At 45.4% G+C, this 22,649-nt stretch overlaps 1 protein-coding gene across 2 annotated transcripts in view; it reads left to right on the forward strand.

Annotated features, from left to right (window-relative positions):
• LOC132077799 (calcium-activated potassium channel subunit beta-2) overlaps positions 1–22,649 on the forward strand; it is a 138,007-nt gene that overhangs the window by 29,505 nt on the left and 85,853 nt on the right. The window contains exon 1 of one of the 2 annotated variants that reach the window (XM_059479694.1): positions 14,597–15,038. The exons of the other annotated variant lie outside the window; for it this stretch is intronic. The gene's annotated coding sequence lies outside the window, so the exon portion shown is untranslated. Of the gene's footprint in view, positions 1–14,596; positions 15,039–22,649 lie in introns of those variants that run through there. 2 annotated transcript variants of the gene reach the window in all.

The following is a 22,649-nucleotide window of genomic DNA, read 5'->3' on the forward strand; positions in this document are numbered from 1 at the left end:
GTGCTCAGATGAGGTGATGGGGAAAAGTCTTCTGTAATAGCTGAGTTGGGGCAGCTCTGTCTGCTGTGGTGATACCTTTGCTGGCTTCCTCTCACTCTGAGGCACCCATTGCATGCACAGAAACCTTTTACAGTTTGACCATTTGACTTGAAGAAAGCTCTCAGAGTAAAAGGGGATCTGCAGAAATGGCAGGAGTGACTGAACTGTTCTCAGTGCATTTATTTTAGCAGTAAGAAAAAATAAAAAAGTGTGGCTTAGTCATGTGCAGCAATCAAGGTCAGCATAACCTTGGGTTTGGGTAGCAGCACTCCATCCTCTCCAGTGGAGTCAGGGAATGCAGAGCATTCCATGGACACCACCTGGTTTTACAAATACCTTCAGAATCAGGAAAAATACTTGCTTTGTAAAGGAGCAAACCCAAATACAAGGAAATGCCCCAGAATCCAACAGCACATCCAGCAGTGACAGACCATGGTTGGTTGCCAGTCTGTCTGTGCAGCTGCATTCTCCTTGGGAGTTAGCTGGGAGAAAGTATCAGTATGTCACTGACAAAAGAGGCAATGAATCCTTCATCAGAGTAACTCCAAATGGTATTCACAAGCCCCACAGCAATTTCCTTAATGGGCACTTTCTGAAGTTCCTCTAGAGAAGTTCCTCACTGGAAGAAAATCTCAGGTAGGCAAGTCTCCTCCTTCCATAACCCTGGGGGTTCAGGAGCTACCCAAAATGTCTGCATCCCAGTGAACCTCTGAAATGCTGGCTTTCATATAGAGAATACAGAAAATGGGAGCCAAAATTCAACTCAGTCAAGCTGAAAAATGGGCCTGTATCTATTTTTTTTTCCTTCTTTTAAATACTAATTTTCTGTCCTCTGGGTCTTTTTAATTCTTCTCTCTGCTATTTTTGTCAAAGACAAGATTTGTCTTTTTTTATTTGACACATTCTTTTCAGTTCCTCTGGGAAAAAAAAAAAAAAAAAAGGAAAAAATGTTAAAAAAAAGGAGAAAAGAAAAGAGAAGCTGTGGATATATCAGCACCAGCCTACAAAGGACTACAGAGAAGATTTCTCTGCTGGAGAAACTCTGTTAGGTGTCACACAGCACCAAAGGAAGGGAGGTTTGGTCCAAACTCTTTACCTTTGGGCAGGCTTATTTTCCCATTTTAACCCTGTGACATTAAGAACCTTCCCAGAAGTAAATGTTCACTCTTCTCTCCTGAAGTACCAGGATTTCTCAAATGCATCCAGGATCTGGATGCTCACACTTGTTTCCATTTCAGACAATACCACCTGGTCACAGTGCACTTACTCTTCATGGCCTTTGTAAAAGAAAATGCCCAGACATTTGCAGGAACAGAGTTCCTTTTGCTTCCTAACTTGAGTATCATAGAAATGTATGGACTTTGCAAGTACCTTCATGCTCAGAAGGCAGAGTCTGGTGCAGGAGGAATTTTAATACCAAATCACAGAATATCTTAAGTTGGAGGGGACCCACAAGGATCATTGAGTCCAACTCCTGGCCCTGCACAGGACACCCCAAGAACCACACCCTGTGCTTGAGAGCCTTGTCCAAATGCCCTTGGAGGTCTGGAAGCCTCGGGGCTGTGAGCACTTTGGAGCCTGTTCAGTGCCTGACCACCCTCTGGGTGAAGAATGCTTTCCTGATGCTCAACCTGAGCCTGTCCTGACACAGCTCCAGCCATTCCCTTGGGTCCTACAGAGAAGGGATCAGTGCCTGCCCCTCCTCTTCCCTCAGGAAGGGGAAACTGAGGACATGTTTGCTCAGACAAGAACAACTCCTTGACTGGCAGCATTGCTGCTTTGCTGCTTCCATCACTCCTCTGAAAATGTGCCAAGAGGTAATTCAGTGGGCAGCATGATGTCTTAGCCATGCTTTACATGAACTAAAGAGACATCTGCTTTGTGCCAGCAGAAGGAGGACATTTCCCCATGAAAATGGTGTCATTCTGCTGAGAAGCATCACCGTGGCACGGAGCTATGGCATTTTCCAGCAGAAATGAGCAAGCCCAGCTAAAATACCAGGGCAGCCTCATGACCCGGCCCTCACATCCCTCCCTGTGCCTGGTTTGATCAGCAGGAGGCCAGGGCTGGGCTAGCACAGCCCGGCAGGGCCAGAGGAGCTGCTGGCTCTGCAGGAGCTGTGCCTGAGCCCTGTGAGCCCTGGGCTGTGAGCAGCGCTGCAGCAGAGCAGCCCTGCCCTGCCCTGCCTGCAGCAATCCCCTCTGCACCTGGGCATGCCAGGGATGTGCTGGGCTCAGTGCTGCTCCCCCAGCAAAGCAGCAAGAGCTGGGGTCACCTCCTGAGAGACTGAGGAGGGAACAGGGAGAGGAGCTGCCCATGCTGAGCTGATGCCTGCCTGCTCCTCCTGCTGCTGCTGCTGTTTCCTGGGAGCTGAGGATCAGAGCAGTTCTATTTTCAGGATTCAGATAAAAGTTTCAGTCACAGGTCATGACTCCCTCAGTTACAAGGGATTCTGACCATTTTTCCTGCGGGGTGGGAACAAGAGAGCAGCTGCTCTGCTGTGCCTGCCAAGCTCTGTCCTGCCTGGCTGGAGTGCCCAGCTCAGGGAAAGCTGCTTCCTTCATCCAGAGGCCATAAAGATGCTGACACCCACAAACCTGCACACCAGGGACATTCCTGCATGGTTTCCCAGAGCTGGCCTTCAGAACATGTTGTCTGTGCTCCTGGCTGGTGCAGAGTCTCCTCCCTGTGCCCTCCTCAGACACTGCCTTGCAAGGCACAGGATTTCACAGAATCACTGCAAAAGTGGAGATCTCCTGACAGGAGCAGAGAAACAGAGGAGGTTCTGCATCACTGAGCCCAATTGCCTGCAGTCACAATCATTCCACAGGATCCCCTTCATCCAGCAGGGAGGCTGTTATCATAAAACTGGTTTTACCCAGTTTACAGTTCGCTTTTTTACTTCCACCTCTTTGTCAAGAGGACTAATTTAATACCTCATTTTTCTGATGGCTGGAAATCTTCCCAAAATTTCCAGCTTTCTACCTATTTGTTCTTGTGTCAATGCTGTTCTCAAGCAGAAATAGCTCTTCCCACCCTCCAGTGTTAGCCCTCCTCCCAGCTGCATCTGTAGACATCTCTCAAAGCCACAGAAAGGAAAGGCTGCATTTGCTGCACTTATCTGCAGCTCTTTCTTGTTTTAATAGACCTTTTCTGAGTTCCTGTGCCAGGACTGACTGCCTGGTGCTCCAGGTAAGATCTCTTCAAGCCCTGGAGCAGGGGTGTTCACCCTGGATGTCTGACGCATCATCATAGACTCACAAAGTCTCTTGGGGCATGCCAGAACATCTCACTTCACTTTTTTCTCTATCATTTCAAAAGGATAAGCCCCATTTCACAGAAATAGTGCATGTCAGGATTCTCTCCATGCCCAGCCTTGCCCTTCAGATGATCACATCCTTCTTCACACTTCCATCTCTCCTGCTGTGGCCTTCAAGTCCATCCCATTTTTTAAACAGTTTTCTGAAATTCCACTCTTGCGCTTATCCACCCTAATTTCATCTCAGCCACAAATTTTGAAGCATGTCCTTTTGTGCCAGGAAAATTAGAATAATTAATGCAATCAATCTCCCCCATCAACCCTAAAGGGACACCAGAGTCACCACTACACCCCAAACTTTCCCAAAATCTACTCTCTGTAGTTCTCCAGACCTTTCCTGCACAATTCCACTAATCCCTGTTTTCTGCAGTTTGACTAATCTTGTCACCATGTCAAATACACTGTAGAAGTCCAGAGAGATTATATCTACTGCACTGCTTTGTTAGGAAAATCAATTATCCTATCAAATAAAATCATCAAATGCATCTGACACAACACTGCTCTGGTAAAGCTTTGCTGCATTTTTTCCTACAAAAAGAAATCCTTTTACCTCCTGAAGCTTTGTGTAACTTTGAGGTCAGACAAACCAGCTTTTAGTCACAGAGATCATATTTTTCCTTTAAAAAATATACTAAGTGAGGACTCCACAAAGGGGTGACAGGAACAGTGACAAAAGGGTGACAGGAACAGTGCCCCATCTGAAGCCAGATTCCACACAAATTGGCTCTGGCAAAGCCACAGCAGAACAGCACCTAACCTCTATTACTGGCCTTTCTACCTTCTTTTAAAAATGTTTGGGCATTTTTACATTCTTTAATTCAAAAGAGGTTTGAAATCATGCTTTTACAGTGTCAAAGTACAGACTGATGGGTTTAGGAGTCAAGCAGACCAAGTTCCAGAAAAATAATGTAAGATCTGGATTTTCACAAGACCTGTGGAAACAAAATGCTGAATCTTTTCCTATGGCAGTGAGAAAAATCTCCTCCCTAAAAGAGGCCAGAGAATTTGAAAGTGCACAGAAGCAGGTGATTAGAAATGAAAATAAAATTGTGAATATTACATGTGTTTTGTTTGGGTTTGATCCAAAGGCTTCTGGATGGTGCAGGTAATGGGCTATTAGGTGTTCACAGCCTTCTGGCTGGAGATCTAATTTTTAAGCATTTCTATATCCTTTGGTCACTCATGAAAAAGGACCTGGGTATGGGGACCTGGTGGACTCCTATGTGCTAAATTTATGTCACCAAGTTATCCATATTTTCTCTCCCTGTTTCCCCTCCTCCCTTCATCCTACCCACTGAGGATCTCCATGTTCTTGCCTCAGCCAGGGCAGCTTTTTCCCTATTCTCCGTGAAACCTGATTTTTGTGATGTTTCTCCCCCTCAGGATGACCAGATGTGATTGCAGTGCCAGCCTTTCATAGCTCTGCTCTGTGAGAAGCCCTAAAGGGATCATCAGCCCCCAGATGTGCAGTTTGTGTGAAGATGGGTGTCGCAGACATCTTTTATGGAAAATCCTTTCCTTAGGATTTTTCCTCCTGAGAAGCTGAGAGGCCTCAGGAACAAAATGTAAACAATGGTTATCTGCTGCTGTGGAGTGCAAGAGGTGCATCTGTGATTGGCCCATGTTGGATGTTTGTAATTAATGGTCAATCACACCCCAGCTGGCTCGGACAGAGAGTCTGAGACACAAACTTCTGTTATCATTCCTTATTATTCTATTCTTAGCTAGCCTTCTGATGAAATCCTTTCTTCTATTCTTTTAGTATAGTTTTGATGTAATATATATCATAAAATAATAAATCGAGCCTGCTGAAACATGGAGTCAGATCCGCATCTCTTCCCTCAGCCTGAGACCGCTGTGAACACCAACACAGATTGGGGCAGAGGAGGGTTGAAGACATGAGCTGGAGGGGTTTCAGAGCCAGAAATGCCGTGGGTTCTGCAGGTCATATCACATCTTTGTGATCCTTTTTCATGTCCTCATGCCTGAGAAAGGGTCCATCATCCTTTGTTGCTCCTCCACTGCTCCTTTTGTCAGCACAGCCCTCAGCCAGGGCTCTGCATTCCCTCCTCCCCAGTCTCAGCATCCCCTGGGAGCTCTCCAAGCCATGTGCAGCCCTGCAGTAAGGTATTTATACTGTTCGTACTACACACACACCATAAAGATGGTGACTCAATGAAAATTAAGAAAGATGAGGGCATTTCACTTGAGCTGTTCCAGGACCATCTTAAACATCCTTGCATGGATAATTTACCTCATAGTGCTATTAGAAAAAAGTAAAATGGCCAGTGACTGGAATCAGAAAAGAAAGTAATGAAATTCAAACACGATTATTATCAAAGGCAGGCTCTAATAGGATACCAGAGCCCAGTTGAAAGTTCAGAAAAATTTGAACTTAATGGCAAAAAAAATCCCCACTTAATTTTCTGTTTCACAAAACAGATTTATGAACCTAATAAGGAAATTTTAGCAAATCTGATTGTGCAAGGAAAAAACTCTTGTTATAAATAATCAAACTCAGAAATCAGATGCCAGCAAAGGAGAAAATTTCCTTCTCATTTATATTCTTGTCAAATGACTGAAATCAGAAGAGCTTCAGGAAAATTTAAGTCTTCCTTTGTAAAGCTATATTGCTTGACAGTAACAGGGCTCACACATTTTGATGGTTCTCCCATCATACTCAAATATTTTTGACTGTTATTATTTAATGGACAAAGGATCTCTGGAGAAAAATCCAGTATCAGGATTGAAGTTTTTCAAAACAAAATGCATTTGTATATCTGGAGATAGAAATTAGAGCAGACAGTACTACTTATACAGTAGAGGATATAACATAGATATCATACCAAGTACATAAATGTAGAATCTTGATCCTTTATGTCATTAGAAATAGCTATACTAAATATTAATGGCATGAAATTTCTTCACATCAGATATTCAAAGGAATATGCTAATAACTAAAATATTGAGAGTCACTGAAATGAAGCACATAAATAGCATCAGGCACACAATGTCTTTTGTTCAGTGGCTGTGCTGCTTTGACACAATAGAGCAGTCCCTGAAAAAGAACCCCGAAAGGACTGAGCTGGCCAAAGTAATTAACACGCACAGTTGTTTTCTCTGCAAAGGAGAGGACAGAAAAAGCACATCTGCTTTTTGTGTATGTGAATTCCTCGCTGTGGTGTGTGGGACAGGCATCACCTGCAATCACTCCAGTGCCGCTGGGCTCCTGCTTGGCCCCACTCCAGTGCTCCTTCATGCCATCCTGCATTCAGCCACGCCAAACCCTGCCTGGCACTGGCACAGGTGGGAGCCTCTCCATCCTCTGCCCAGGAGCTGCTCTGTGTTTACACAGCAGGAGCTGAGAGATTAATCATGGCACCATCTCTTTGATAGGTATAATTTGGATTCCTCCTCTCTTGAAATCCTATCTTGACAAACACTGAAGTGTCTCTGACCTCAAATACAAATGCAGCCCCTGTTTTGGTACTGCCTTGAGCTTTCTAACAGGGACAAGAGGGCAGCAGTGATGATGGCACAAGATCCAGCTGGGACTACCAGGAGAGCAAGCAAGAGCCAGTGAGCATCAAAGCAAGAAGGATGGGGGAGCTGTTTTAGTCATCTGTGCAAAAATAATAGTGACTCTGAGGGGGGAAAATGCAGGTAAATAGACTTGGAGTGTGAGATAAAGGAGAGCCTGGGGATGTTTGTTCCTGCACGAGCAGATCCATCATGCCTCCCCCAAAGGGTATTGCATTCCCAGGGACCGGTTTTTTACTCATTTACTGCACTAAGAGGCATTTGAAATCTGAGCAGGGAAACCAAGTGAAGAAAAGCATCCTTCCTGCAGTGGCTGTGGGTGGGAGAGAGGGGATTAGAGGAGTGAGCCAAGGGTTAGAGATGCTGGGTGTGCCTCTGTGTGTGTGTGAGGCACATCAGAGTGCCTTTATCCTCAAACATAGGCAGCAAAAGCATCCCAGAGCCTGATCCTGCAACCTCCTGCTCACAGTGCAGCTGGGGCATTAATTAGAAGTACAAACTTAACTGGGATTGCTTTTCCAGGTCTCTTCTGTCCCCACCATTAAAACCTCTCTGGTTTCTGGGGTGTGAGGCTCCAGCTGGGAGCTGCTGCAACAGGGGTTTGGGTATTGTTGGAGGAATTCTCATGCAGTGAGGATGTGGCCCCTCATCCCAGTAGGGATGAACTCCACAGCTTGCAGTGCATCTCCTGTGCCTCTCTCTGAGGCCACACTTCGAGTCAAGGTTACTTCTAAGACTCCGAAAATAGAGCAAGTACAGACACAAAAACTTAAATAATCTCCTTAAAACTTCTCAGAGCAGAGAAAAGGTCAGATCACAGGTGTATCTGTGGAAAAGTTGTTCCTTTTTTTGTTGTTGTTGTTGTTTTTAAAACTCACAGAAGTGGAGAAATAATGAAACATTACTTCAATATCCATAATGAGCATAAAATCATTTCAAGCAGATGTAAACAAATACCATTAGATAATTAAAACCAGAGATAACTGACTGGCTAAATTCCTCTGGAGTCCACTTCAGCTTTTGATGATACATTGATATTTTTGCATATGCAGAATTGAAAAATTTGTTGGAGAGGTGATAAAAAGAGATCAGTTTTATCAATGAAAAAATGTGTGTTTATGCCAGAGGAGCATCCCTGTAGCTTGTCTTGAAAGCAAAGATTTATCATTTTGCCTATTTCCTCTTGGAAAGCCTCTGCTTGGTTTCCAAATACCATTTTTCCCCACTAATTTATTCATAAGCACATCCTGTGTCCTCAGCTGCTGTGGTGATGGGGTGGAAGTGGCAGGTTTGTACAGGCACTGTAAGATTTTCTTTATGGGGAAGAAATAACTTTGTACAAAACCTATATATAATGTGAAGATGTATGTTTAGGACCAAATGTTGTCCTCAGTGATATAAATCTCAAACACTTCTGCTTCAGTAAGTGTAATCAAACCCCTCTGGTCACTCTGCAGGAAAACTGAGAAGAGATTTTGAGCTTTGGTGAATATCTGGTGTTCACAACCATAAATCCTGTCCTGGTAGATTTATGTGCCACTCTAGGCACCTGCTGCAGAATATAGATCAGGAAAATTAAAAAGTGGCATCTCGTGTGAGGTTTCTGCTGTCCCTACCAGCAGGCGTTTTCTCCAAACAGGCTGGGCTCTGAATCCAGCCCAGGCAATGTCCCTCCTGCTCCCTGGCTGCTGTGAAGCTGCCACTAAACCCCTCCTTGTCCCTCCTGCATCCCACAGCATCCCCCATGAGAGTCTATGGTGAGGAGAGCCCAAGGACATTAGGCATTGTGCCTTCATGGGTGGCTGTGTGTGATGTGGAGGCTTCTCAGGCAGTTTTAGGCCCTTGCTCTTCTGAGTTTAAAGTTCATCAGCAAGAGAGCAACAATATAAACTTAGCCACATGGAATTTCAGTCATCCTGTCTCAGTTCACAGGCTCACAAAGGAATTTACAAAGGCAGAGGATTATTCTTAGTTTACAAGTGGGGAAACTGAGTCAGAGTGCTACAAAAAGCCTCTCCTCTTCCTGCTCCTGGCCTGGACTTTTACCTGCCTGCCTCTGTTATTGCTTCACTGAAACTCCCTCCCTGGGGCACGGCAAAACCCCCTTCCCTCCCCCTTTGTACACTCTGCCCAACTGGATCCTTCCCACTTGATCTCCCAGTCCTGGAGTGCAGAGCTCAGTACACAGCCCCAGATCATCAAAGAGACCCAAAGAGGCCTCTCACTGATGCAAAGGACCTTTCAAAAGGGAGAGCACAGAAATAGAAGCATGAGCTTCATCAGACAAGTGACTATTCCACCAAAGCAAGGCAGCTGAGTGAAGAATAAAAGGAGGAGCAGATTAAAGGAGATACTTGAATCCTGAAGAAAGGAGAGTTCTGCATAGCAGATGATTTGCAGGGGGTGGCAAAAAAGGCAAAGGAATTATCTAGCAATATATTGCTAAAACTGCTGGAGAAGTAATGTTAACACAGGAATAGGAAAGTGTGGACAGAAAAAGCAATCAAGAGCTGGAGAAACAGCCAGGCACTGTGTGTAAAATCAGAGAGCATCTAAGTGGCCAATTTGGTGTTTCTGTGGAAGGTGAGTGGCACAATGCTTTATCTGCTACAAAGCAGGGAAATCACAGCAGTGTCGATTGGAGCAGTGCTTCAGGAAATTATTGAACAAGAGAGAAACAAGCTCTGATCATGGCATTCCAGGAGAGGAGTAAATCCACAGAATTGCACTCGGGGCTTAGGCCAAAGTGGCCTGCAAATGTCTGAGCACTCATCCATTGTTTAACAAATGGGAAAGCAGCAGGCAGCGATTGCTGCTCAGCAGAACTGCTCAGAGCAGGGAACCATCCCTGCCCAAGAGTCTCACACAGCATCAGGCTGAGAAAGCTCTGCCACTGAGAACCAGGCTGAGGAGAGCAAAATTGCTGAAGTGTGAAATCCTGTTGGAATTACTCAACAATCACGCTGGAGACTGGCCCCAGCAGCTGGGTGTGCATCCTCAGATACATATTTTACCAGCCTTTAAGCAGGAAACATTCCCTGGGCCCAGCAAGCAGCATTGTGTGAGCACCCTGTTTTGTTGGATTCTGGTTTGTTGGATTCTGGTTTGTTGCTGCTCAAACTTACAGTCAATCTTCAGTGATTTGCTGAAGAGGATTGGGCACACTGGAAATCGTTTAATTTCATCATCTCTACCAAAGGAATTCAATAGTTTACACCACACATTGTTGTGAAATATGATCAGTGAGCCTGGATTTCCCCTGCAGGCAATCACAAAGGATGCCTGACCTGTATCTCTGTGGGAAGCACAACAAAGTCAGTGGTGTGGCCCCTGTTTGCACCAGCAGAAGCAGTCTAAAGAGGAAAAAAGGCTTATTCTGGTGTCTTTGCTGATAAACTGTCTGAGATATGTTCCAACTCTGCTGCTCCTCAATACCTCACAACTAGGCACTGCTGCAGCATGTGAAAGCTTTGATGTTTCTGAAAATTAGCTCTGCTTTAGGACATATTTGCTCTAGGTAACATCCCAACTGACGAGTATTAAATAATTGGCACATCTAGAAGTGCAGGAAAACTGTGAGCTCTCAAAGATGGAGTGGAAAATTAGGGAAGGAAGGGTTAACCAGCCTTTATTCTTGCCTCCAACTACAAGTGCTCTGCTCCCCATGTGCCCCCCTGAAGGATGAAATGCAGCAGATGTTTGATCCTGATCTATCAGCCTCCATATAAATGAAGGCTGAATTAGTGAAGAAGGAGGCAGAGAAATGTTTGCCAGAGAAGAGCAAGAAGATTTCCAACACCTGGGCAACTTAATGGTGGCAGATGGCAAAAGCTGAAGGCAAAGAGAGGCAGAGATGTGCACCAGCAGCTGGTGCACAAATGGGGAGTAGAGAGGCCTGCACTGAGACTGCACAGGAAGAATTTAACACCAGCAGTTCTGTAAGAATGATAGTGTGAATATACAAAGAGGAGCCTGTGTTTTAATTCAGACAACTATCGTTGAAAGCAGCCGATGGATTGTCAGCCGAGGAGATTTTCACAGCAAGAAGCCATCTATTTGCATCAAACACTGTCAGTCTGCAAAACAGCAGCTTCTGGGTCATTTAACCACACTCCAGATGTAGTTATTTTCTCTTAGGCAAGCAGCTCAAAAAGAGCTGTGCAGGAAAAAGGCAGAGCTGGATATAAAGGGGGACAATGAAGCAGCGTGTGGAAGTGATTAGGCAGTCATTGTGAGGTAACTCAGTTAAATAAGCACTTGGGTGTCCTGGGGTTCTCAGCACCACACTGCAATACTCTGGTCAAACACGGGGCTGCATTCACACAGGTGCTGCCTGCTCTGCCACAGGGAAAAGAAGGGAAACCAGGCAGAGCTGTAAATCTGGGGAGTGACATCAACAAGGTTTCTTGATATTTTTTCGATTAAACAGCAGAGGTGAGATTAATGCTTGTTGCTGAGATAATTGTTAGGAATTTATCTTCCCCCACATTGGACTCATCCTTTTTTTGTGAATAGCTGCCCTCTGCAAAACTCAGGTCTGAGCTCAGGCTCCACAACACCCAAGAGTATCTAGATGTGCATGGCAGAATTTGGCCCTTTCTGAGGATCCTTTTTCCTGCTAGAGGAATTTCAGTGGCACTGTGATTGCTCATCCTGAGCACAGCCTGGTACCTGTCGTGCACACCACACCTGCAGCCCTGCCAGGCTAATGCTGCTCTGAACACTGACACTCCACAGAGACACCCAGCGTGCAAGAGGCATCAGCAGATCATCCTGCAATTCCTTTAATACACAACTCACACCAAGAATTTATGGATTAGTGAGGCTGCCTGCTGCTGTTTCAAAAAGACTCAGCAAGTGGGTAGAAGGAATGCTGTCTGAGAGGTATGCAACTTCAAAATATACTCATCCTGTTCCTAGAGAATTTGTGAGCACAGGAGGAGAAAAGGCTGTTGTGTGTGCAACCTGAAGCTTTAATTGTATCACGTCCTTTCTTTTGTAAGTAGGAATGTGCATTTGTAACTGATAGTTACACTTTCTAATTACATATCTATAAAATTCCTGTTATAATGGGGATGACTCATAATGAAATGATGCATTAGTTGCTCTGTTCATTATATTATTTGGCATACTTCAACATGCAAACTTCCTGAATTCCTCCTGTCCTTCATCCTCCTTGGCCATTTCCTAAGTCCTGGTCAGAAACTGACCAGGCATTGTAAATTGTTGCACTCCTTGGCAAGCAAAGGGTTTTCTCAAATAGGATCCACTGCTCTACAGCTGAGCAGCAATTTCCTCTCCTACAGAACAGGATTTTCTGATGGAAGGCAGAGTGAAATCACATGTGAGCCCTCTGCTTCCCTGGACAATCCTACTTTACAACATTCATACAGGGCAGGAAGACAGAAAATTGGAATATCTGATCAGATCCCCACTCCACTGCTCCCTGTATCCTCTTTCCAGCAGGGAGCAGATTGGTGTGCCAGAAAAACACAACAGCAGAGGAGCCATGGTAGGGACAGGGAGTACAGCAGTCCCACACTGATGGAGCTGCTGTGGCTGCTCAGGGATCAGAAAAAGCCTGAGGAAAGGGGGACTGTCATGGAATCTCTCCCTAAGGCTGACCATGTTAACAAATCAGCCCCAGAAGATGTTTCTGGTCATTCCCTGTCTACCCTGCACACCTTGAACAGTTTATTTCCCCCTTCAAATCCCACCCAAGGTAAGAACCTCTCCTCTCCATTCAGTAACACAGCTCTCACAGGCAGTGTCACCCCCTGACCCCCAAGTCTGAGTGGCTTTAACTTACTGGGAAGGACTGAGGCCTTTGGGATCTCCCTGGCAGAGAGGTCCATGAAGGAGGGAGAGCTGGGGGAGCTTTTAATTAATCTTCTCATTTTCAGCATACACAGCTGGGGAACTGTGAACATGGGTGGCAACCACCACCTGCTTTAACCTGGCATTGAACATTCCTGTGTCCAGTTCAGCACTGAAATCTCTCACAAGCTCATCAGCAAGGTCAGGACTCCTAGACTTGGGTATCTCCAACCAGACTCTTATGTCTCTGGAACTGCTGTGTCACCCCACTTACAAATCAATGGCACAGGGAGACCCTTACTGAAACAGAAATATATTTCCTGTGACAATGAGAACTTTTCTTCCCATTTCTTTTTCTGCCTTAAGGTGAATGAAGGGCACATGAAAGATGCAAGATAGGTGACACAAAAAAAATTCTTTGAATTATTCAGAAAGCAGCTATTGTTCAGTCAGCCCTGCTATCAGTCAGCGTGTAGTTGCCCACCTTGAGATTCCTGGCTACAAAATTCAAAGTCCCCTTTGCTGCCACCAGGTCTGGGAGTAGCTTGATGTGCTAATAATACCCCATTGAGGGTAAACTGAGAAACAAATCTGGAGCCTTGAGCCCTCCCCTCCAACCCACTGACTGTGTAAGGAGCAGTGGGGAAAGAGGAAAGGGAGGGTGTCCAAGAGCAGCAGCAAGTGCAGGCATGGGGAAGCACAGAGAGCAAAGGCAGCTCTGCCAGGAGCAGCATTGATTCAGAAGCAAATACCATGCCTGTGGTCCCTCCAGATGTCCCCATCCATGGCTGGCTTGCATCAGAAACAAGCTTGCTGTCACTCATGGTTTCAGGGAAGGCCAATGCACAAGGAGGAGAGACCAGTGGCCCATGCTATGCACAAACACTGATTTGCTGTTTGGTAAAGCAAATCTGCCATTAGTGCTGTCCTAACCCTTTCCTTCCCAGGTTCTGAGGCAGCCATAGCTGGGGTTTCACTGAGATCTGCTTTCCCCTTAATCTCTCCCAACAACATTCATTTCTGAGGTGTCTCCTGAATGGTGTTTCCATACAGAGAAAAGGGCTGTGAACCAGGTGGTACTAGAAAAACAGGCAGGAGGGGAACAAGCAATGAAAGAACTAATTCTCCACTTGCTCTGCCCCAGCCTGCCTTGGCTCCTGGGTGCCTTTCCAATTCTTCAGCCCATGTGTGCCATTGCTGCTGGCAGAGACACTTCTGTGCTGGTGGCTCTTACTTTTGTCCACAAGGGACCATATTGGGATCAGCAACACCAGTGGTAGCAGATGTTAACAAATCTTTCTGCATCTTGACCTGGACTGGTCATTAACTGACCACCAAGAAGAGGCTCCAAGATCTCTGCAGGACACAAATATCTCTGAGCTGGGATTTGGTGATTCGCACAGCTTTACTGAAAACAGTAAAACAGTACAGCAGTGTTCTGTAGCATCTCTCACCACCACTCTCCCAATGTTATGCTTTGGTCTCATTTCTCCTGCCCACCATTATCCCAGGTGCTGCTTACTTAGAAATCTAGACTGTGAATCCCCACCATCTCCAAACATTATTTTCCCTTTTGACAAGCTCAGTGCACGTCTGTGACTCTGCGCACACAAAGCACAGCACGGTCCCTGCACCCCACTCGCTCTCTTTGTGCCACAGCTGCCTCAGAGAGTTTTCGGAACTTTCAGCCTCCAATCGCTCCTTCCAGCGAGTCCTGCGCCAGCCCAGCCTGCGGCGGGGGCGGATGCTGCCGGCTCCTCTCGCCGCTCGCCACAGCCACGGCACCTTCCGTGCCCGGCAGGGATTCTCTCTTTAGTTCCAAAACAATGTGTGAAAGCCTGCTCCGCAGAAACAGCGGCCTCAGTAAGTTTAAGGATGACTGAAGCCGTTTCCTCTCCCAGGGAGGTTTAGGAACTACGGAGGGATGAATGGAGTTGGAGCTATCGCTGCTGCGTTCCTAGCGGCCATCCTATTACAGCCCTGAACAAAAGCAGCAATGGCATGTCTAGCCTAGGTTCATAAACCCCACCGAGTGCATGCCTAAAAGCACTACGGAACAGCCTTAAGTCAGCTGGAGAAAACTAATTTCAAGCATAGCTGTCTAGTGTGCCTGTCATTCCTATTATCCCTCCAAACTATTTCAGACATTTTGAGCAGCGAGTGCTAAGCGATGAGTTAGCAGGGGTTGTGACATTAATGCTCCAGAAAGGTTCCAGCACCGGGAGGGAGCGATGACAGCGCTTCACGAGCGGTGGCAGTTCGGAGGGTTCCGCTGGATCTCTGTTTGTCAATAATCGGGAGGAAGATGTGACGGCTCTCGGAGGTAGGATTCGCTCGGGGGACAAAGGGAGCTGTTGCTGCTCGGTCGGGGCTCGGCTCCCCGCAGGTGCGGCGGCAGCGCTGGGCGCGGGTCGCTGCCATGGGGGGACAGCCGGGATGGAAATGCTGAGCATAGCCCTGTGTTTTATGGCAGAAATGCCCCGAGGATAAACTGGCTCAAGCCTCGCTGCCTGCTGAGTGTGCATTCCACGTTGCTCTTCCCGCGGAGTAAAATGCATAGAGGTCATGCAAGAAAACACTTTGCTCCTTTTCCTGCCAGCCAGCCCGGCTGGTTCTGAGATGGGGAAGCTGCCCTAAAATGAGAGGGGGAGAGGAAAGCGATGGAGCCTGTAAGAGGAGGGAGACGTGCTATTAACGTGTAAAATGTGTCTGGAGTGCCACCGATGTCATTTGAAAGGGGGAAAGCATTCGCGGGGGAAGGTGGTGGGAGGAATTTTCCGGGTGAGGGACTCCTTGGGTTATAACCTATTGCAAAAGCAGGCGTGATGTGCCCATCCATTTTGCATAATCAAAGCTTTCTCTGCGCCGTTGGCATTGTTTTGCTGGACGAGAAATGTAGTTTCAGGCAGAAAAAGGCACGATTTCCTCCCGTGTCACTGCCAGCCCCCTGACACCCTCCTCCCCCTGAGAAAGCAGCGTGGGGAAGGATGCACACAGCGTTCAGCTGGATGCTGAAAGGGCTGTGAGCAAGGGCTGAGGGGGAGAATCAACACTCACTGGGATAACAGGGAGGCTTGCCCTGGAAAAACCTTGTTTCTTCCCAGCCAGAAGTCCAAGACGTGATAGCAAAGTTAGAAGCCTCATGCACTTTTTTATGTTGTGCCAGTTTAGCATCACTAGACAAGAAAATGTCCAAAAATCAGAGTCAGGTCTGCATAGTCAGACAGGGCAGTGGGATCTGCATGGGGTCCTGGGCATGGCTGAGTTCCTGGTTTTGTGTGTGTGACCCTCACCAGGATGAGCAGCAGGAACATAATGAATGAAAATCATATTTCCATGCATATGCAGAGCCCTTATCATTCAGCATGCCTGATCTGAGTGTGATGTTCCCTGGGTTGATGAATTGTTTCTACTTGTTCATTAAAGTTTCATTCCCAAACAACAGAGGGACTTCAGAGTGAGTGGTATTTAGTAACAATAAAATGTTCTGCTAGTGGAAATGCTTCTCACAGGACCCATTAAAAATGCACGTAAAGAAGCTGAGAGTCATTTCTTGCAGCAAGAGGTATGGAGTCACTTGCTGTGCTAAATTTTCAAATTAAGGTTATGATACCATTTTAAATCTACTTTAATGTGGATGTCACTAAGGATACTTTACAATACTGTTGCCAAAAACTCACAGCTTCAAGAATTCTGTTAGACTGGTTGTTTTCATTAAATTTTCATCAGAAAAATAATTCCTACATAGCAGAGACTTACCAAGTAATTTGAATTTACTCATCCTAACTAATGTTCTCTTTAAGGAGAACTTCAGTATGTTATATTGCATAGTAAATAGGTTGGGATGTAATTCTTTTTAAAACAAAACACCAATGACAATTTAACAACAAAAGTGCTTTCAGTCTAAGTGAATACTGCTTGTGCCAAAAAGAAGCAATATTGGATCAGAAATTGGTAAGAATTCCTTTTAAGAAACATAAATATTCCCCATTTGATCCAAGCAAGAACTTTTCAGTTAACTGCATTACTTTGCATTGCAAATCTGGGGGGAAATAATTTCAACCTATATTATGTACTCTACTGAGTACATAAAGATAACACTGAAAACTTTCTTCCAAAGAAATTGTAGCAGTTTGCAATATGGATCAAAGAGTTATTACACAGAGATATGAGATCTGTGCCAGAAATGAGCAATGCATGTGGAAATCAGGTATATGGCTTTTCTTCTCCATCTCACTTTTGTCCAGAAGCTTAGACAATTTTAGTTATTTTTTTTTACTGCAGTGCCTCTCTGAGAGGAGGGTCTGAAGGGGTAAAACCACAAGGAGATGGGAGACTGTGTTAAACCTGTGCCCAGATTTCTCTGGAAGACTTGGGCAAACCCCTCAGCATCTCTGAGAAATGGGCAGTGCATTGAGGCTAAGGTGGTAATGATGCAATGGAAATACAGACAGGGGTGCTCAGGGACTGAGGCTGAGCACAGGGCTCCAGGCAGGGCAAAATGCAAAGCCAAACTGTGTAGCAGAAGGATGTCAATGTTTCAGGCATTTTCAAGTGTAAAATATGACACAAGGCAAATCCCATGATTCAAAACTAAATCTGCTCTCAAAACTATCCCAGACCAATTGGCCACTTAGAAAAACTTCTGCCAGGACCAAATACCGATTCATCTGAGAGCCTGACAGAAATGACTCCAAATCTCCCATCATTCCATCAATGGGCAGCAGATAGTGGAGGAAACTACATCAGATTGATTCACTGTGCTGAGGAAGGATTTCCCTGCTTTCTTCAGAAGCTCAATGAGTTCTTTTTGCCATGAATCTCACTTGCCCTTTCTGTTATGAATTTCCTGTGGAGGTCATGCAATTTTCTAATTTATTTATTTGATATTATTTAGGGCTTTCTTCTGCAAACAACTTCTTGGCTTCCATATCTTCTGGGAATGGCAAATGTTTGCAAATTCATACTGTGTTGCTTGGTTCAGTCCTGTGGTGTTCCTTGATTAGCTGACTTGTGCAGCTAACTGGCAGGAAAGGAATTGCAAATTTCACAACCAAGCATTCTGTTTCATACTGGATTTCCATCACACTCAGTCAGGTTTAAAATTCATGTCTTGCAAGTATTCATACCAGCAACACATAAGCACTGAAGTGCTCCCACCAGACAGATGTGAGAGCCAGGTTAAACAGCTTTCAATTTCACATGAATATTCATGAAAAGTGTTTGGATTCCTGCAGCTCTGCTAAAATGAATAGTGGGCATCATTCATCGTGCACTGCATGGGCTGTTTTCTCCCAGCTCTTGCCGTGCCCCCATTGGCTCCCCAACTCTCCAGAGCAAGCCCACAGTGCCAGTGGAAACAGTTTGTGCAGCCAGTTTAGAAGGAAAAAATACCATAATGGAAATTTCTAAATTTTCCACATTATAACCTCTCCTGTTGTGCCTGTCTTGCACATTCTGTGACATGAGAACAGCCAACAGTGAGGCAGTGAGAGCAGGAGAAAACAATGAAAGAGGGAAAAGCAAGGGTGACTGCAGAAGGAGGGATCAGTGGCACATGGAGCAGATACAGAGGAGGTGGAAATGGGAACAGCAGGAACACCTAATATACAAATACAATTTTTAACAGTGAATCTAGTGGTTTTGGGTCATTAACCTCAAGGTCTATGGTCTTACCAGACTCAGCCCAGGGCAAGCCTTGATTTGTTGCTCCCAGTCCTTCCCTGTGCTCACTAAAATTGCCACCAAGCAAGGGGGGACAGAGTTTACTTTCTGTCATGCAGGGGACTGTTAACATGCCATGGAGATATGGAAGAGTTGTGAAAACGGCAGATGAGAAGAAAACTAACACCCGATAAATGGTTTAAAAACAGTCAAAACCACCTGGGTGAAGAATTTCTGTCAAACGTATTTCCTCAAAGACAGAAAAAAAATTCAGCTGTCAAAACACCAAGCTCTTTTACTCAGAAACAAATCAAGGGGAGAATGTTATAAACCATGAATATATTTGCCTTTTGAGATATTTCTGCACTGTTCTTATGTCATATAGGAGGAAACCTCACGTCTCCCACTGAGTGAGCTCTATTGTCCATGTACTTTATATAGAAAGTCTGGTGTGAGCTAAATCAACAGGGTTGCTAAGACTTCATAGAGGCAACCAGCAGTTACACCCCCATCAGATGGCCCCTTTTTACCTTTTCAGTGATTTTAAAGTCCAATGATCCTAGATATCCTTTTTTTATTCTAAAAATAGAAGTGGGCCTAAATTGCAAGTGCTGTGAGTCACACAGTGGAGTCACTACAGGCAACACATGTGTATTCATATTCTGCCAGGGCACACATAACACCAGACTGATATTGCCTGGGGAGAGCAGGAGGATGAGAAGAATTAGAGGAACTAAAATCTGAGCAAATACAGAGAATCTTTGCTAGGACAAAAATTGACTCAATGTAGTCTGGAATTAAATCCCAACTTGAAAATTCCCCCTAGATTCTGTTAAAACTCCTATTATGACTTCAGATGCTTTTTCTTTCTTAATACAAAGCTATCCTGCTACCCATAAATAATTTCCATCTCTGCTTGCGCCAAATGGGATGCCCCAGCCACTCACAGGTACCCAGCAATTGTGCCTGAATTCAGTGTTCCTCCCACTCTGTGCCACTGCCAGAAGGGTTTTGGAGAGCAGAGGAGCCCAAAGAGCATTTGTCCCACTTCCCCACTTCCCTTCCACAGGCTCAGAGCTCAGTTCCTGCTTCAGCCCAATGTGATTCATCTCTCCAAGGCTGCCATCCTGGTGGGATCCCTCCCTGTAGCCTTGTCCCTTTGTGCCTGTTTAGGTGTGATACCAAAGGAGGGACAAGACAATCCCCTGCCTTAAAGAAGTGCTGCAGAAAACATCCCATATGCTTGGCTAGGTTTTATTTGTGGGCAAGCTATTTTCCACCTCAGGAGAGTGGTACTCCTCACTGACAGCCATTAGTTATTTGCAAATTTAGTTGGGCATTATAAATGTCAGGCTCCTGGGTGCATAAATAATGTTTCGGAGTAGTAACCTGAAATAAGTCAAACTAGGAAGGGTGAAAAGATCTGGAGTATGGTCCCTTTGGGACCTACTTCCACTTCTAATTAATATCTGGTACTTAAAGCATCACAGCCCATGGTTAAATCAAAGTCAGAGGGAATAAAGGAATATTAAGCCCTCCTGCAGACCTGTGTCCAGGTCCTGCTCAGTGCAGCTGCCAAACACACTGACTCCCTGGCCTCAGTCAGGAGTGTATTGGCTTTTGGGGGGACAGTTCAGGGAGCCCATCAGCCCCAGGGCTGGCATTGCCCCTTGTTCTCTTGTTGCCTTCCCATTCCCATCTAGCCACCCACTCCTGCACCTTCCAGGCTCTCCTGGCCCTCAGAGCTCATGGAACCTACTGAAAATTGTGCTTTGGTCTTGACTCACAAGGGAGTCTACAAAAAACTCCAGAGCTGGTGCAGGAGAAGCAGGAGAAGCAGGAGAAGCAGGAGAAGCAGGAGAAGAGCAGAGTCCTGGCACAGCTGAGCACCCCTGAATTGCTCTGCCTCAAGGACCTGCAGAAAGAGGCTCCAGCCAGGCACAGGCTGACCACAGCAATGTGTGCACAGCCCAGGGCTGCCTGGCTGAAGGGCAGAGAAGGACAGCAGTGTGTCTGCACTCACTGCTCTTTGATCCTCAGGGCCCATCTGGTTATTGATGAGCCATTTGTAAGCTTATATGTGGAATTCCAGAGCTGCTGTTGTGCTGATAGGGAAAGAATTGATTCAGCTGTGAAAACCAGTCTTTGTGGAGATGTTGTTGTGGTTTGGCAAAGTTTAGTGCTCTGGAAAATAAGAGTTTTGGAAGGAAAGTCTGAGTGGAAAGCGTCACATTAACTAGGACATCTTTTTATCCTTTCAACAAAGAATATATAGTTCAAGGCTTAGGGAGCAATAACCCATGGAGGGAATAAAGGAAGTTCATTTGTAACCATAGCCTTTTATTAACTGGAGAATATGCAAATGAAAGGTCCCTTGACTCTTGAAAACCACTCTCAGTGCTGCCTCAGGGTATATAAAAAATTTCAGATAAATTCCCCCTTTTTGTTTGATTCCATATAGCAAGTTGATCTGGGTGTCTCTCTGCTCTTTAAAAGCTTTGCTGCTCTCCTAATTATTAATTGCATGAAACACAGATCCCCCCATCTTGCTAAAAGCATTATGGGACAAATTCTCTGGATATGAAATATCCCAAGAAGTCCAAAGCAAGATCTCATTTGGTTGAGTTTAATTAAGATGATCCAGTATTTTGTGTGCAGGTGATTTAGAAGGATTTTGTCACAGGTAAACAAGCTTGGGGGAAAAAATTGCTTTTATCTCTCCTTGCTTTCTGTTTTAGTCATATTTCAAGTGGATTAGTATAATCTTTCCTCGGCCAAACTCCACAGCCAGTCTATTCCATCATTGTTCTAATTTTATGAAAGGAAATGGCTGAAAGCAATTAATTATAAAACTCTTCAGAGATGCATATGTGGATGTGCTTTTTCACTAAAAACTCAAAAAAACCCTCTGCATTTTAAAACAATTTATCTGGTGCATTAAACATGATCAGGATGTCTTTGTTAGGTGCACCTACCTTTTGATATTTCCCCACATAACAATGCTTGTTGTGTAGAGATATCTGCAGTAACAGCTCAGTCAGAGAGGAGCCCCTGTTCAAGCAGGTTTGAGTTCCAGGTGGGTTTTAATTTTCTTTTTTCCTGTGTGATAAAGTTGATTGATTTCAAGTGAGGAGTCTTTCCCTGCTGGGACCTGAGCTGTCAAAAGTCATCACTGAACCTGCAAAATTCTGTCATAACACCAGAAGCCCAAACTCTGCTCCAGAACCACCAGAGTTCAGGGAAAATCCCCAGTAATTGACAAGTGAGGTGTTTTTAGCAGAGATGTTCTGCCAGACCGAGCCATTATTTGTGCACACACAGGCACCCACCTGGGGGACAGAGCTAACACAAAGAGTAAACTCCATTGACATGAGTGAATTCATCATCACTGAGATGACACAAGAGGCTTCACACTAAAACCTTGGACTAGGCTATTCACAAACCCTTCAGATCCATCAAAAAGGGAAATTCCCACATTGCAAAGCGTATTTGATTTCTGTGGAATCAAATAAAACCTCTGCATTTCCTTGAATTCAGGGGCAGGGATAAGTCAGAGCCCTTGACCCCAAGGCTGTGCGTGCCCTTAGTGAAACCTCTGAGCAGTGAATGCAGAGGAGTGCTGGCATCCAGAGCCAGGTGCAGAGGTGCTCCTGGCAGGGCAGGGAGAAGTTTCCTCTGCAGAGATGCTCCTGCTCTCTGGTGAGTTCTCATCCACAGAGCCAATGCAGCAGCCCTGCTCATCTGCAGAACACTTCCCAAGCAGTTTAAATATTCCTAGGTAGGCTCCTCCCTGCTTCTTTCATTGTCAAAATTTGAAGAAAAGGTATTTTTCCACTCTTCTTTGCTTTTCAGTTCATTTATCCCCTTTTCAGCCTCCATGAAAAGATGCTGTTTGTCTACCCTTTCCACCCTCCATTCTCTTGTCTCTATTTAAAACCCTCACATACCCAAGCCTGCTGGTCACTAGCCAGGTATCCAGATGGTATTTCTGCACCACATTGATAGGTGCCTTAGAAATAGCAGGGAGAGAGGGGGGGAAAACATCACTGAAGACTTCAGATGCTCTTTTTGATAAATGGCAATTGTAGATCTAATTAGCCAGTCCCATCCTTTTGAGAAGCTGGTGAAGCAACAGCAGCTGCAGTCCCACAGAGCAAACACACCAGGACACGTCTCTCACTGTCAGGTTTCAGCTTTCCCCTCAGAGCAGTGTCAGACAATGTCCATCTGTCCATCCTTCTTCTGTGAGAGACACGAGGTTCTGTCAGGG

Source organism: Ammospiza nelsoni, chromosome 10 (genome assembly GCF_027579445.1).
Source record: "Ammospiza nelsoni isolate bAmmNel1 chromosome 10, bAmmNel1.pri, whole genome shotgun sequence".
NCBI lineage: Eukaryota > Metazoa > Chordata > Aves > Passeriformes > Passerellidae > Ammospiza > Ammospiza nelsoni.